This window comes from Lethenteron reissneri, chromosome 15 (genome assembly GCF_015708825.2).
Source record: "Lethenteron reissneri isolate LAM-NWPU_2019-01 chromosome 15, ASM1570882v1, whole genome shotgun sequence".
Classification (NCBI taxonomy): Eukaryota; Metazoa; Chordata; class Hyperoartia; order Petromyzontiformes; family Petromyzontidae; genus Lethenteron; species Lethenteron reissneri.
Window position 1 is genome coordinate 11,042,382 of NC_083793.1, and position 13,339 is coordinate 11,055,720.

Here is a 13,339-nt window from a genome sequence, read left to right on the forward strand (position 1 = left end):
ACTCAAACTCGTGGCATCACGGTGGCGAGGCGATTTTATCCTGCTCGCTTGGCATGCAGGATCGCGTGGGTTCAACCATGTACACTGGCGATGCCTGTTGTATATTTAGAGCTTGCGTGTTCTCTCTACTTGGTGGTCACCTGCATTTTTCTCTGCATCCTCCGGTGTTGCTGCTATATGGGTGAGCGGGGCCTATGATCAGTGGGCAGGGTATAAGAACAGCTGGTAGTATAGGCATGGCTTTGTAAAAGTAAGAGGGGCAGATGGAGAGAGGAGCGATACCAACTCACAATGTGTCTTGGTTGGGCCTCCCAGAAAGTTGTAGCCTTCACTAAGAAACAATGAATGCATCGTGGTTATTTCTCCTGTCTGTTCCCATGTAAAGGCCTGGTTCGTGCCATGCCCGGTGAGTTTTTGTTTTGCCATTCATCTTCGTCGTGTTTATTTGTGCATGTTTTGGAGTTAGTTTTTCTGTTTCCACACCAGGAACACCAATAATTGTAGATATTTGAAAACCATGACCAATTGTACCAATTAAGGATTTGTATTGAATTTACAAATAAGGTAGTTACATAATGTTACATAATGTACGTGTGTGTATGATCACCCCAGGGTGCTCTTAAACATTCCAGAAGGCTTCAGAGAGGTGCCCGCTTGGCAGAGGAATGGTCTGATGGGCAAAACAGTCCTGCGGGCAAACACAAAACACACATAATATCGTTTTTTTGGGTTAGATCGCGTGAATATAAATGTGTCGTTAAACCCGCCACCACCCGACAGCCAATTAGTAAGGTTTGTCACGGAAACAGAACATGCCAAGTCTTTACTCGTACAGCCCACCGGTGTATTGGAGAGCAAATCCACAACATTTGCAATCTGAGGACGACGTTTCGCCAGTAATTACAAATGGCTTCATCAGGCGACAGCCAGATTTGTGCAGATTACCCCTTGTTTTGTTCCTTAAATAGAAGGATAGATGTGATGACGTCACGGGTTTCGAGACCCGGAAAATGGCGAGCTAGAACCGGACCTCGTTGGCAGCCAAGTTTCCCACGGAGGTGGAGGCCCCGCCAAAGACCCACGAACCAGCATCGCTGGACAAAGAGAATTGGCGGCAGCTATCGGACTGGACCACCTTACCTCAGTGGTGGATCGACTGGTGACGGCGATGATGAATGAAAGAGAAGAGGAGTGAATATGTGCTGCAAAGCTTGAGCCAGAGCCGCCGCCACCATTGACCGTGTGGCGAGGAGAAATTGCCAAAGGGCAGCAGCCGCCGCTTCCCCTTGTCGAGCAGCAGACGGGAACTGATCAATCGGCTAAACCACAACTGGAATCTGTGCTATGGACCTCCACCAACTTTGAAGAAGACAAGAAGGCTGGGGCCCTTAAAAATAATTTACAGCAACGGGAGGCGATTGGACAGCGTTCATTAAAAGATTTGAAGCAGCTGTCAGAGTCAGCCCATGGAGTGATGAAGAAGCACTACTAGTGCTGCCTACGGTGTTGGATGAGGGAGCGCTAACGGCCTTCTTTATGATCCCGGAAAATCAACACGTCGCACTCCAACAAGCTTGTGAGGGAATTGCCAAGATTTTTTGTCCTCCGTCCAGCCCAAGGGAGCGATCTTCAGCCCGGAGAAGGGGAGACAGCGAGCCGCCGATGGCTTATAGCAGCACCTTGCTAAGCACAGCTGCGAACTCTCCTCCATCAAAGCGGAATTACATTTCCGATTGTGCAAGAGAGCGAACAAACTTCAATGTGGTCCACTAAATGCCTCCGGGTACATGAAGAAACCAGGGTGCCATGTGAAGTAGTGGTGCAGGTGACAAGGTTGATGGAGAACAGAGGAGCAGGAGGACCAACAGAACCAATGTGGACAGCAACAACGGGGACCGCCGCAAAGCCCAGCACGGAGGATGATGTGCAGGCAACCTTGGAAGAGATGGCAGCGGCCATCCGGGGGTTCACCAATCCAAGGCGTCGACTACAGCAGCAGCGACCGGGCCAGAACTGCAGAGAAATCTGTGACCTCATGATCATCTACTGCTACTGCTGCGGGAGGCCGGGCCACATTGGGAGAGGATGCTGAGGGGAAGTTGCCTCGAGACAACCAAGCCAGCTCCAGACCTCGCGGGACTTCCCAAGGCAGATCCAGGCCCGTCGCGATGGCCGTACAACCGGCCAGATCACACATATAACTCATTTACAAAACGCTCATCACCATCTTCACCAGCACACGACTCGATTGTGGCGACCCGGAGTGACACAACATGAAAATTGGGCCAACATCTAGGGCTAAGTGGGAAAAGTTAGTGAGATGGTTCGTGGCAGCAGCCACGGGAACATCGGTTTTGGCGGGAGCGATAGAGGGACATCCCGTGAGGGTGTTGGTGGACACGGGAGCTTCAGTAACCATCATTTCTGCGCTTGTGTTTGATATGTTACCCGTGGAAAAACGTCAACTTGAACCGGTCGACAATAAAGTTGTGCCGGCAAATGGCGATAGTCTAGGAATTGTGTTTTGGTCTCCTCTTCCCTAGCAGTACCATGTCTACTGGGTACCGATTATAATTTAAGTCAGCTACCCATTAGGGAAAATAATATATTTTTAGCGGCCTGACGCGGAGACAGGAAAAGCTGCCAAAGAACACGCCCTGGTGGGAGAGTCAACGGCGATTCCGCCGCTAACACAGGTGTTCATTCCGTAGCAATATCGATCGCCATTAATCACCTTAAATGTGGCCGCAGCAATTATAGTTACACAATTGGGACCAACAATCAGTCGATATTTTTTAGCGGCAGCGGACACCATTTTAAGATGGAATCAGCAGCTATGTATGCAAGTTTTAAATACGTCAGAGTGCGAAATAATATAGCGAGAAGGGACGGTAATTGCATAGATTTCCCCAGCGAGTGAGATTTATGAAGATGCAGTAGTAGCGGGGATACAGGAAGAGAAGGATGGGATAGGGTCTCCCTGAGCGGAAGAAATCGTTAACGGAACCCTGAATTGACTCAATGTCAAAGAGACCGCCTTAAACGTCTCATAGAATTTGAAGACGTTTTCAGTAAGGGCCCATATTGAAACGGGGAATGTTCAACCCGTTAGAATTCATATAGAGTGAGACCAGCAGAAAAAGAGCAGATCCGTAGAGCTACAGATGAGATGTTGAGGGTGGAAATTATTTCTTCATCAACCAGCCCCTGGGGAGCACCAGTAGTCCTAGTTAAAAAGCCAGATGGTTCCATGAGGTTTTGTGTAGACTTCCGAATTAACAAGGTTACGATCGCGGACGCGTATCCCCTGCCCCGCATTGATGATTCGCTAGATGCATTAGAAGGAGCAGGGTTTTGACAAGTTCTCCTGGACGACGAATCCAAATTAAAAACTGCTTTTCGAACACCACAGGGGTTGTTTCAATTTAATAGGCTCCCTATGGGATTGCTCACTGCACCGGCAACCTTCCAACGCCTCATGGAACTTGTACTGTCGGGCCTACAATGGGAAATTTGTTTGATTTATTTTGACGTCATTGTTTTTAGTAGATTTTATGAACATCTGAAGAGACTGCAACGAGTTTTCTTGAAAGTGCGAGCTGCCAAATTGAAATTGAAACCATCTAAGTGTCATTTTGTACAGGGCTCAGCTAAATATGTGGGCATGTGGTCAGCAATAAGGGGGTAGCAACTGACCCTGACTAAACGTCCGCCATTAAAAACTGGCCAACGCCCACTTCTGTACAGGAGGTGCGGTGATTCCTAGGATTTGTTTCCTATCGACGATTTGTACCCCGGTTCGCTGCAATAGCAAAACCATTGCACGCCCTCACAACAAAAGGGTGGAGGAAGAGGACTCAGCATTTAAAGCGCTTCGTTCAAGGTTAACTGATGCTTCACCACTAGCATATCCAGATGTCTCGCGACAGTTTATCCTTGATACAGATGCTCGAGATGTCGGTATAGGTGCGGTCATGTCACAAATACAGGGGAAACGGAAGTTGTAATTGCATACAGGAGACACGTGCTTTCCTCTACTGAACAATGCTATTGCGTCACTCGTAGGGAACTCCTGGCAGTAGGTCATTTTATCACATTTTTCGGCCCTACCTATACGGCCACTGGTTTACCGTGCGGACCGATCATGCGGCACTATACAATTCTCACTTAAAATGGATAAATCCTCGGGACAAATGGCGAGGTGGATCGAAGAACTCCCGCAGTACTCTTACGATGTGATGTAGGATGGGCACTCGTCATTGTAATGCGGACGCCTTGTCAAGATTGCCATGCAAAGACCCATGTGCATGTGCTACGGGAGCGGCACAGTGTAAACTGAACCTCCCTGGATTTGAAGCTTTCGTGACTGCCACGTCACGTAGGTAAAAAATGAAATTAAAATTAATAAAGATAAAACAATAAAATCACGACGTTTCGGAGGCAACACAAGTCTCCGTCATCAGGTGGGACTGTCACAGCCAGATTTGCTGCATCAAGTGAGGGAGGGATTCAAGATGCAAGCTCTTAAATACCAGTTAAGGGGGGAGGAGAGGGGGAGGAGCTTATAAGAATGTGGTAGCCAATGAATGGAACGTATCGGGAGGGGGGGGCGGGGCTAAAAGAGGGCACGGCGGTACTCGTGAGCGTGGGCATGGATGTGTTTGTGTGCAAGTCACTATGGATGTACATGATAGAAAAGGAACGAAAATGCCCATGTTTATACCAGTGTTGGCTGACAATAAAGAGAGTACTGTTAAACGCTAGGGATGTTAACACTCGGTAAAGTAAAATAGTGCCTGTCAGATAAGATGGTCCAAAAATGTGTAGTTAAATCTTTTTTGCATGGTTGATAACATCTTTCTAATGATTACTAAGTTTGTACCCATCATCACGGTTGAAATTATGTCTGTGTTTGTATATCTGAATGGCTTCGTGTACAAACCTTTAATGGTAGCCAGAGGGTTTTCAGAGCACCTTAGTCTCGGAAAAAACAATATCATGAGAGCCCACCGCGTTGTAGCAATGATCGGCAACGGCGGAAGACTCAATTTTGTCGTGTTTCAAATCTGACTTGTGCTCACGGACACGATCAGAGACATGACGTTTCGTTTCCCCAATGTAACAGTCACCACAGCTGTCACTCAGTTTATAGACTGTTACATTGGGGAATTTCAACCGTGATGATGGGTACAAACTTAGTAATCATTGGAAAGATGTTATCAACCATGCAAAAAGAGATTTAACTACACATTTTTGGACCATCTTATCTGACAGGCACTATTTTACTTTACCGAGTGTTAACATCCCTAGCGTTTAACCGTACTCTCTTTATTGTCAGCCAACACTGGTATAAACATGGGCATTTTCGTTTCTTTTTAAATCCTTTATATTAAGTTCACTTGCTTGCTTGCTTGCGCGCTTACGATCGTGCAAATCTTTCGGTCGTTTTTAAACCCACTTCCCGTGATCCAATCGAGCTGACATTTTGCACACAGACTCGTTGTGCGTGACAATTTATTTTCGTGAAATTTTTTTTCCATAACTTTACACTTTTTAGGATTTTTTTTTATATTTAATTACCAATTGCTTAATGGTGGCAGGCAATCATCTGACCCATAGGTGGCAGCCATCTCAAGCCAGAGGACGAGAGGACTCTAGCCGCCACGCATATAAAGGATTTATAGTAAAAAACTTAGTTTTTACGGGTTAATTTTTTAAATCCTTTATATTAAGTTCACTTGCTTGCTTGCTTACGACCGTGCATCTTTTTCGATCGTTTTTTAACCCACTTCCCGTGATCCAATCGAGCTGACATTTTGCACACAGACTCGTTGTGCATGACAAAGAATTTTCTGAAAAAATAATTTCCTAAATTTTCACTTTTTAGGAAAAAAAAATTTAATCCTTTATTAAATGCTTTATGTTAAGTTCGCGTGCTTGCTTGCTTGCTTAGAACCGTGCAAATCTTTCGGTCGTTTTTTAACCCACTTCCCGTGATCCAATCGAGCTGACATTTTCCACACAGACTCGTTGTGCCAGACAATTATTGTTCGTGAAAAAAGAATTCCCAAAATTTTACACTTTTTAGGCAAAATTTTTTTATTTTACATATATTCAAATAGAACGCATTCATGGCTTTGGCTGAACATCACAGTGCAAGAGCCCAGAGCGTAACCCCTCCACAGGCTGTGGCGGAGTAGCGCAGTTAGTAGCGCCCTCGCTTCCCATGCCAAAGGTCGCGGGATCGATCCCTGCATCCTCCACAGGCGAATATATTTTTAAATCCTTTATATTAAGTTCGCTTGCTTGCTTAGGACCGTGAAAATATTTCGCTCGTTTTTTAACCCACTTCCCGTGATCCAATCGAGCTGACATTTTCCACACAGACTCGTTGTGTGTGACAATTAATTTTCGTGAAATTTTTTTTCCAAAATTTTACACTGTTTAGGGAAAACTAATTAAATATTTAATTACCAATTGCTTAATACTGGCAGACAATCATCTGACCCATAGATTGCAGCCATCTCAAGCCAGAGGACGAGAGAACTCTAGCCGCCACGCATATAAAGGATTTAGAGTGAAAAACTTTGTTTTTACAGGTTTACTTGTATTAAGTTCACTTGCTTGCTTGCTTGCGCGCTTACGACCGTGCAAATCTTTTGGTCGTTTTATAACCCACTTCCCGTGATCCAATCGAGCTGACATTTTGCACACAGACTCGTTGTGCGTGACAATTTATTTTCGTGAAAAAAAATCAAAAATTTTACACTGTTTAGGGAAAAAAAAATATTTAATTACCAATTGCTTAATCGTGGCAGACAATCATCTGACCCATAGGTGGCAGCCATCTCAAGCCAGAGGACGAGAGGACTCTCGCCGCCCATTTCATGATGACGCAAATGTTGACTAACCACATGGCATGAAATCCCTGCCCCCACGCTGTACAATGGAGACTATTTATTTAAATCCTTTATTTAAGTCCAATTGCTTGCTTGCTTACGACCGTGCAAATCTTTCGGTCGTTTTTTAACCCACTTCCCGTGATCCAATCGAGCTGACATTTTGCACACAGACTCGTTGTGCGTGACAATGAATTTTCGTGAAAAAATAATTTCCAAAATTTTTTCTTTTTAGGAAAAAAAAATGTAATCCTTTATATTAAGTTAACTTGCTTGCTTGCTTGCGCGCTTACGACCGTGCAAATCTTTTAGTCGTTTTTTAACCCACTTCCCGTGATCCAATCGAGCTGACATTTTGCACACAGACTCGTTGTGCGTGACAATTTATTTTCGTGAAAAAATGTTTCCAAAATTTTCCACTTTTTAGGAAAAAATGTTTTTGTTATTTTTGCAATCGCAAACAAAATGGTTTGCGTTTTGACCGGTCGGTAACACGATTGCGTTATGTTGTTAGTTATATGAGGTATTGTTAGCTCTTGTTGTAGTGTGCGGGGGATTAGCTCAGATGGTAGAGCGCTCGCTTAGCATGCGAGAGGTAACGGGATCGATGCCCGTATCCTCCAAAGGCCAATATTTTAAAGTCCTTTATTAAATCCTTTATATTAAGTTCGCTTGTGTGCTTGCTTGCTTATGACCGTGCAAATCTTTCGGTCGTTTTTTAACCCACTTCCCGTGATCCAATCGAGCTGACATTTTGCACACAGACTCGTTGTGCGTGACAATTTATTTTCGTGAAAATTTTTTTCCAAAATTTTCCACTTTTTAGGAAAAAATGTTTTTCTTATTTTTGCAATCGCAAACAAAATGGTTTGCGTTTTTACCGGTCGGTAACACGATTGCGTTATGTTGTTAGTTATATGAGGTATGGTTAGCTCTTGTTGTAGTGTGCGGGGGATTAGCTCAGATGGTAGAGCGCTCGCTTAGCATGCGAGAGGTAACAGGATCGATGCCCGTATCCTCCAAAGGCCAATTTTTTTAAATCCTTTATTAAATCCTTTATATTAAGTTCACTTGCTTGCTTGCGTGCTTGCTTGCTTACGACCGTGCAACTTTTCGGTCGTTTTTTAACCCACTTCCAGTGATCCAATCGAGCTGACATTTTGCACACAGACTCGTTGTGCGTGACAATTAATTTTCGTGAAAAAATCCAAAATTTTACACTGTTTAGCGAAAAAAAAAATATTTAATTACCAATTGCTTAATGGTGGCAGGCAATCATCTGACCCATAGGAAAAAAAAATGTAATCTTTTATATTAAGTTAACTTGCTTGCTTGCTTGCGCGCTTACGACCGTGCAAATCTTTTGGTCGTTTTTTAACCCACTTCCCGTGATCCAATCGAGTTGACATTTTGCACACAGACTCGTTGTGCGTGACAATTTATTTTCGTGAAAAAATTTTTCAAAAATTTTCCACTTTTTAGGAAAAAATGTTCTTGTTATTTTTGCAATCGCAAACAAAATGGTTTGCGTTTTGACCGGTCGGTAACACGATTGCGTTTTGTTGTTAGTTATATGAGGTATGGTTAGCTCTTGTTGTGGTGTGCGGGGGATTAGCTCAGATGGTAGAGCGCTCGCTTAGCATGCGACAAGTAACGCGATCGATGCCCGTATCCTCCAAAGGCTAATATTTTTAAATCCTTCATTAAATCCTTTATATTAAGTTCACTTGCTTGCTTACGACCGTGCAAATCTTTCGGTCGTTTTTTAACCCACTTCCCGTGATCCAATCGAGCTGACATTTTGCACACAGACTCGTTGTGCGTGACAATGAATTTTCGTGAAAAAATAATTTCCTAAATTTTTACTTTTTAGGAAAAAAAAATGTGATCCTTTATATTAAGTTCACTTGCTTGCTTGCACGCTTACGACCGTGCAAATCTTTTGGTCGTTTTTTAACCCACTTCCCGTAATCAAATCGAGCTGACATTTTGCACACAGACTCGTTGTGCGTGACAATTTGCTTTCGTGAAAACATTTTTCCAAAATTTTTTCCAAAATTTTCCACTTTTTAGGAAAAAATGTTTTTCTTATTTTTGCAATCGCAAACAAAATGGTTTGCGTTTTGACCGGTCGGTAACACGATTGCGTTATGTTGTTAGTTATATGAGGTATGGTTATGTCTTGTTGTAGTGTGCGGGGGATTAGCTCAGATGGTAGAGCGCTCGCTTAGCATGCGAGAGGTAACGGAATCAATGCCCGTATCCTCCAAAGGCCAATATTTTAAAATCCTTTATTAAATCCTTTATATTAAGTTCACTTGCTTGCTTGCGTGCTTGCTTGCTTGCTTACGACCGTGCAAATCTTTCGGTCGTTTTTAATCCCACTTCCCGTGATCCAATCGAGCTGACATTTTGCACACAGACTCGTTGTGCGTGACAATTAATTTTCGTGAAAAAAAATCCTAAATTTGACACTGTTTATGGAAAAAAATATATTTAATTACCAATTGCTTAATGGTGGCAGGCAATCATCTGACCCATAGGTGGCAGCCATCTCAAGCCACAGGACGAGAGGACTCTCGCCGCCCGTTTCATGATGACGCAAATGTTGACTAACCACATGGCATGAAATCCCTGCCCCCACGCTGTACAATGGAGACTATTTTTTTAAATCCTTTATATTAAGTTCACTTGCTTGCTTGCTTACGACCGTGCAAATCTTTCGGTCGTTTTTTAACCCGACTTCCCGTGATCCAATCGAGCTGACATTTTGCACACAGACTCGTTGTGCGTGACAATTTATTTTCGTGAAAATTTTTTTCCAAAATTTTCCACTTTTTAGGAAAAAATGTTCTTGTTATTTTTGCAATCGCAAACAAAATGGTTTGCGTTTTGACCGGTCGGTAACACGATTGCGTTTTGTTGTTAGTTATATGAGGTATGGTTAGCTCTTGTTGTGGTGTGCGGGGGATTAGCTCAGATGGTAGAGCGCTCGCTTAGCATGCGAGAGGTAACGGGATCGATGCCCGTATCCTCCAAAGGCTAATATTTTTAAATCCTTCATTAAATCCTTTATATTAAGTTCACTTGCTTGCTTGCTTGCTTACGACCGTGCAAATCTTTCGGTCGTTTTTTAACCCACTTCCCGTGATCCAATCGAGCTGACATTTTGCAAACAGACTCGTTGTGCGTGACAATCAATTTTCGTGAAAAAAAATCCAAAATTTTACACTGTTTAGGGGGGAAAATTTTTTTCATTACCAATTGCTTAATGGTGGCAGGCAATCATCTGACCCATAGGTGGCAGCCATCTCAAGCCAGAGGACGAGAGGACTCTCGCCGCCCGTTTCATGATGACGCAAATGTTGACTAACCACATGGCATGAAATCCCTGCCCCCACGCTGTACAATGGAGACTATTTATTTAAATCCTTTATATAAAGTTCACTTGCTTGCTTGCTTATGACCGTGCAAATCTTTCGGTCGTTTTTTAACCCACTTCCCGTGATCCATTCGAGTTGACATTTTGCACACAGACTCGTTGTGCGTGACAATTTATTTTCGTGAAAAATTTTTTCAAAAATTTTCCACTTTTTAGGAAAAAATGTTCTTGTTATTTTTGCAATCGCAAACAAAATGGTTTGCGTTTTGACCGGTCGGTAACACGATTGCGTTTTGTTGTTAGTTATATGAGGTATGGTTAGCTCTTGTTGTGGTGTGTGGGGGATTAGCTCAGATGGTAGAGCGCTCGCTTAGCATGCGAGAGGTAACGGGATCGATGCCCGTATCCTCCAAAGGCTAATATTTTTAAATCCTTCATTAAATCCTTTATATTAAGTTCACTTGCTTGCTTACGACCGTGCAAATCTTTCGGTCGTTTTTTAACCCACTTCCCGTGATCCAATCGAGCTGACATTTTGCAAACAGACTCGTTGTGCGTGACAATTAATTTTCGTGAAAAAATCCAAAATTTTACACTGTTTAGGGGAAAAAAATATTTAATTACCAATTGCTTAATCGTGGCAGACAATCATCTGACCCATAGGTGGCAGCCATCTCAAGCCAGAGGACGAGATTACTCTAGCCGCCCGTTTCATGATGACGCAAATGTTGACTAACCACATGGCATGAAATCCCTGCCCCCACGCTGTACAATGGAGACTATTTAATTAAATCCTTTATATTAAGTTCACTTGCTTGCTTGCTTATGACCGTGCAAATCTTTGGGTCGTTTTTTACCCACTTCCCGTGATCCAATCGAGTTGACATTTTGCACACAGACTCGTTGTGCGTGACAATTTATTTTCGTGAAAATTTTTTTCCAAAATTTTCCACTTTTTAGGAAAAAATGTTCTTGTTATTTTTGCAATCGCAAACAAAATGGTTTGCGTTTTGACCGGTCGGTAACACGATTGCGTTTTGTTGTTAGTTATATGAGGTATGGTTAGCTCTTGTTGTGGTGTGCGGGGGATTAGCTCAGATGGTAGAGCGCTCGCTTAGCATGCGAGAGGTAACGGGATCGATGCCCGTATCCTCCAAAGGCTAATATTTTTAAATCCTTCATTAAATCCTTTATATTAAGTTCACTTGCTTGCTTGCTTGCTTACGACCGTGCAAATCTTTCGGTCGTTTTTTAACCCACTTCCCGTGATCCAATCGAGCTGACATTTTGCAAACAGACTCGTTGTGCGTGACAATTAATTTTCGTGAAAAAAATCCAAAATTTTACACTGTTTAGGGGAAAAAAATATTTAATTACCAATTGCTTAATCGTGGCAGACAATCATCTGACCCATAGGTGGCAGCCATCTCAAGCCAGAGGACGAGATTACTCTAGCCGCCCGTTTCATGATGACGCAAATGTTGACTAACCACATGGCATGAAATCCCTGCCCCCACGCTGTACAATGGAGACTATTTATTTAAATCCTTTATATTAAGTTCACTTGCTTGCTTGCTTACGACCGTTCAAATCTTTCTGTCGTTTTTTAACCCACTTCCCGTGATCCAATCGAGCTGACATTTTGCACACAGACTCGTTGTGCGTGACAATTTATTTTCGTGAAAAAATGTTTCCAAAATTTTACACTTTTTAGGAAAAAATGTTTTTCTTATTTTTGCAATCGCAAACAAAATGGTTTGCGTTTTGACCGGTCGGTAACACGATTGCGTTATGTTGTTAGTTATATGAGGTATGGTTAGCTCTTGTTGTAGTGTGCGGGGGATTAGCTCAGATGGTAGAGCGCTCGCTTAGCATGCGAGAGGTAACGGGATCGATGCCCGTATCCTCCAAAGGCCAATATTTTAAAATCCTTCATTAAATCCTTTATATTAAGTTCACTTGCTTGCTTGCGTGCTTGCTTGCTTACGACCGTGCAAATCTTTCGGTCGTTTTTTAACACACTTCCCATGATCCAATCGAGCTGACATTTTGCACACAGACTCGTTGTGCGTGACAATTAATTTTCGTGAAAAAAATCCAAAATTTTACACTGTTTAGGGGGGAAAAAATTTTTAATTACCAATTGCTTAATGGTGGCAGGCAATCATCTGACCCATAGGTGGCAGCCATCTCAAGCCAGAGGACGAGAGGACTCTCGCCGCCCGTTTCATGATGACGCAAATGTTGACTAACCACATGGCATGAAATCCCTGCCCCCACGCTGTACAATGGAGACTATTTATTTAAATCCTTTATATAAAGTTCACTTGCTTGCTTGCTTATGACCGTGCAAATCTTTCGGTCGTTTTTTACCCACTTCCCGTGATCCAATCGAGTTGACATTTTGCACACAGACTCGTTGTGCGTGACAATTTATTTTCGTGAAAAATTTTTTCAAAAATTTTCCACTTTTTAGGAAAAAATGTTCTTGTTATTTTTGCAATCGCAAACAAAATGGTTTGCGTTTTGACCGGTCGGTAACACGATTGCGTTTTGTTGTTAGTTATATGAGGTATGGTTAGCTCTTGTTGTGGTGTGTGGGGGATTAGCTCAGATGGTAGAGCGCTCGCTTAGCATGCGAGAGGTAACGGGATCGATGCCCGTATCCTCCAAAGGCTAATATTTTTAAATCCTTCATTAAATCCTTTATATTAAGTTCACTTGCTTGCTTGCTTGCTTACGACCGTGCAAATCTTTCGGTCGTTTTTTAACCCACTTCCCGTGATCCAATCGAGCTGACATTTTGCAAACAGACTCGTTGTGCGTGACAATCAATTTTCGTGAAAAAAATCCAAAATTTTACACTGTTTAGGGGGGAAAATTTTTTTAATTACCAATTGCTTAATGGTGGCAGGCAATCATCTGACCCATAGGTGGCAGCCATCTCAAGCCAGAGGACGAGAGGACTCTCGCCGCCCGTTTCATGATGACGCAAATGTTGACTAACCACATGGCATGAAATCCCTGCCCCCACGCTGTACAATGGAGACTATTTATT

At 43.0% G+C, this 13,339-nt stretch overlaps 6 non-coding genes across 6 annotated transcripts; all 6 read left to right on the forward strand.

Moving 5' to 3' along the window:
* The first annotated feature begins 7,449 nt into the window (after positions 1 to 7,449).
* Positions 7,450 to 7,522, forward strand: TRNAA-AGC (transfer RNA alanine (anticodon AGC)). Its single transcript has one exon. It is a non-coding gene; the product is annotated as a tRNA-Ala (tRNA).
* A 2,342-nt stretch (positions 7,523 to 9,864) lies between these two features.
* TRNAA-AGC (transfer RNA alanine (anticodon AGC)) lies at positions 9,865 to 9,937 on the forward strand. Its single transcript has one exon. It is a non-coding gene; the product is annotated as a tRNA-Ala (tRNA).
* A 683-nt stretch (positions 9,938 to 10,620) lies between these two features.
* TRNAA-AGC (transfer RNA alanine (anticodon AGC)) lies at positions 10,621 to 10,693 on the forward strand. The gene has a single exon. It is a non-coding gene; the product is annotated as a tRNA-Ala (tRNA).
* Positions 10,694 to 11,364: 671 nt separating this feature from the next.
* TRNAA-AGC (transfer RNA alanine (anticodon AGC)) lies at positions 11,365 to 11,437 on the forward strand. The gene has a single exon. It is a non-coding gene; the product is annotated as a tRNA-Ala (tRNA).
* Positions 11,438 to 12,118: 681 nt separating this feature from the next.
* On the forward strand, positions 12,119 to 12,191 carry TRNAA-AGC (transfer RNA alanine (anticodon AGC)). Its single transcript has one exon. It is a non-coding gene; the product is annotated as a tRNA-Ala (tRNA).
* A 689-nt stretch (positions 12,192 to 12,880) lies between these two features.
* TRNAA-AGC (transfer RNA alanine (anticodon AGC)) lies at positions 12,881 to 12,953 on the forward strand. Its single transcript has one exon. It is a non-coding gene; the product is annotated as a tRNA-Ala (tRNA).
* The last annotated feature ends 386 nt before the right edge of the window (positions 12,954 to 13,339 follow it).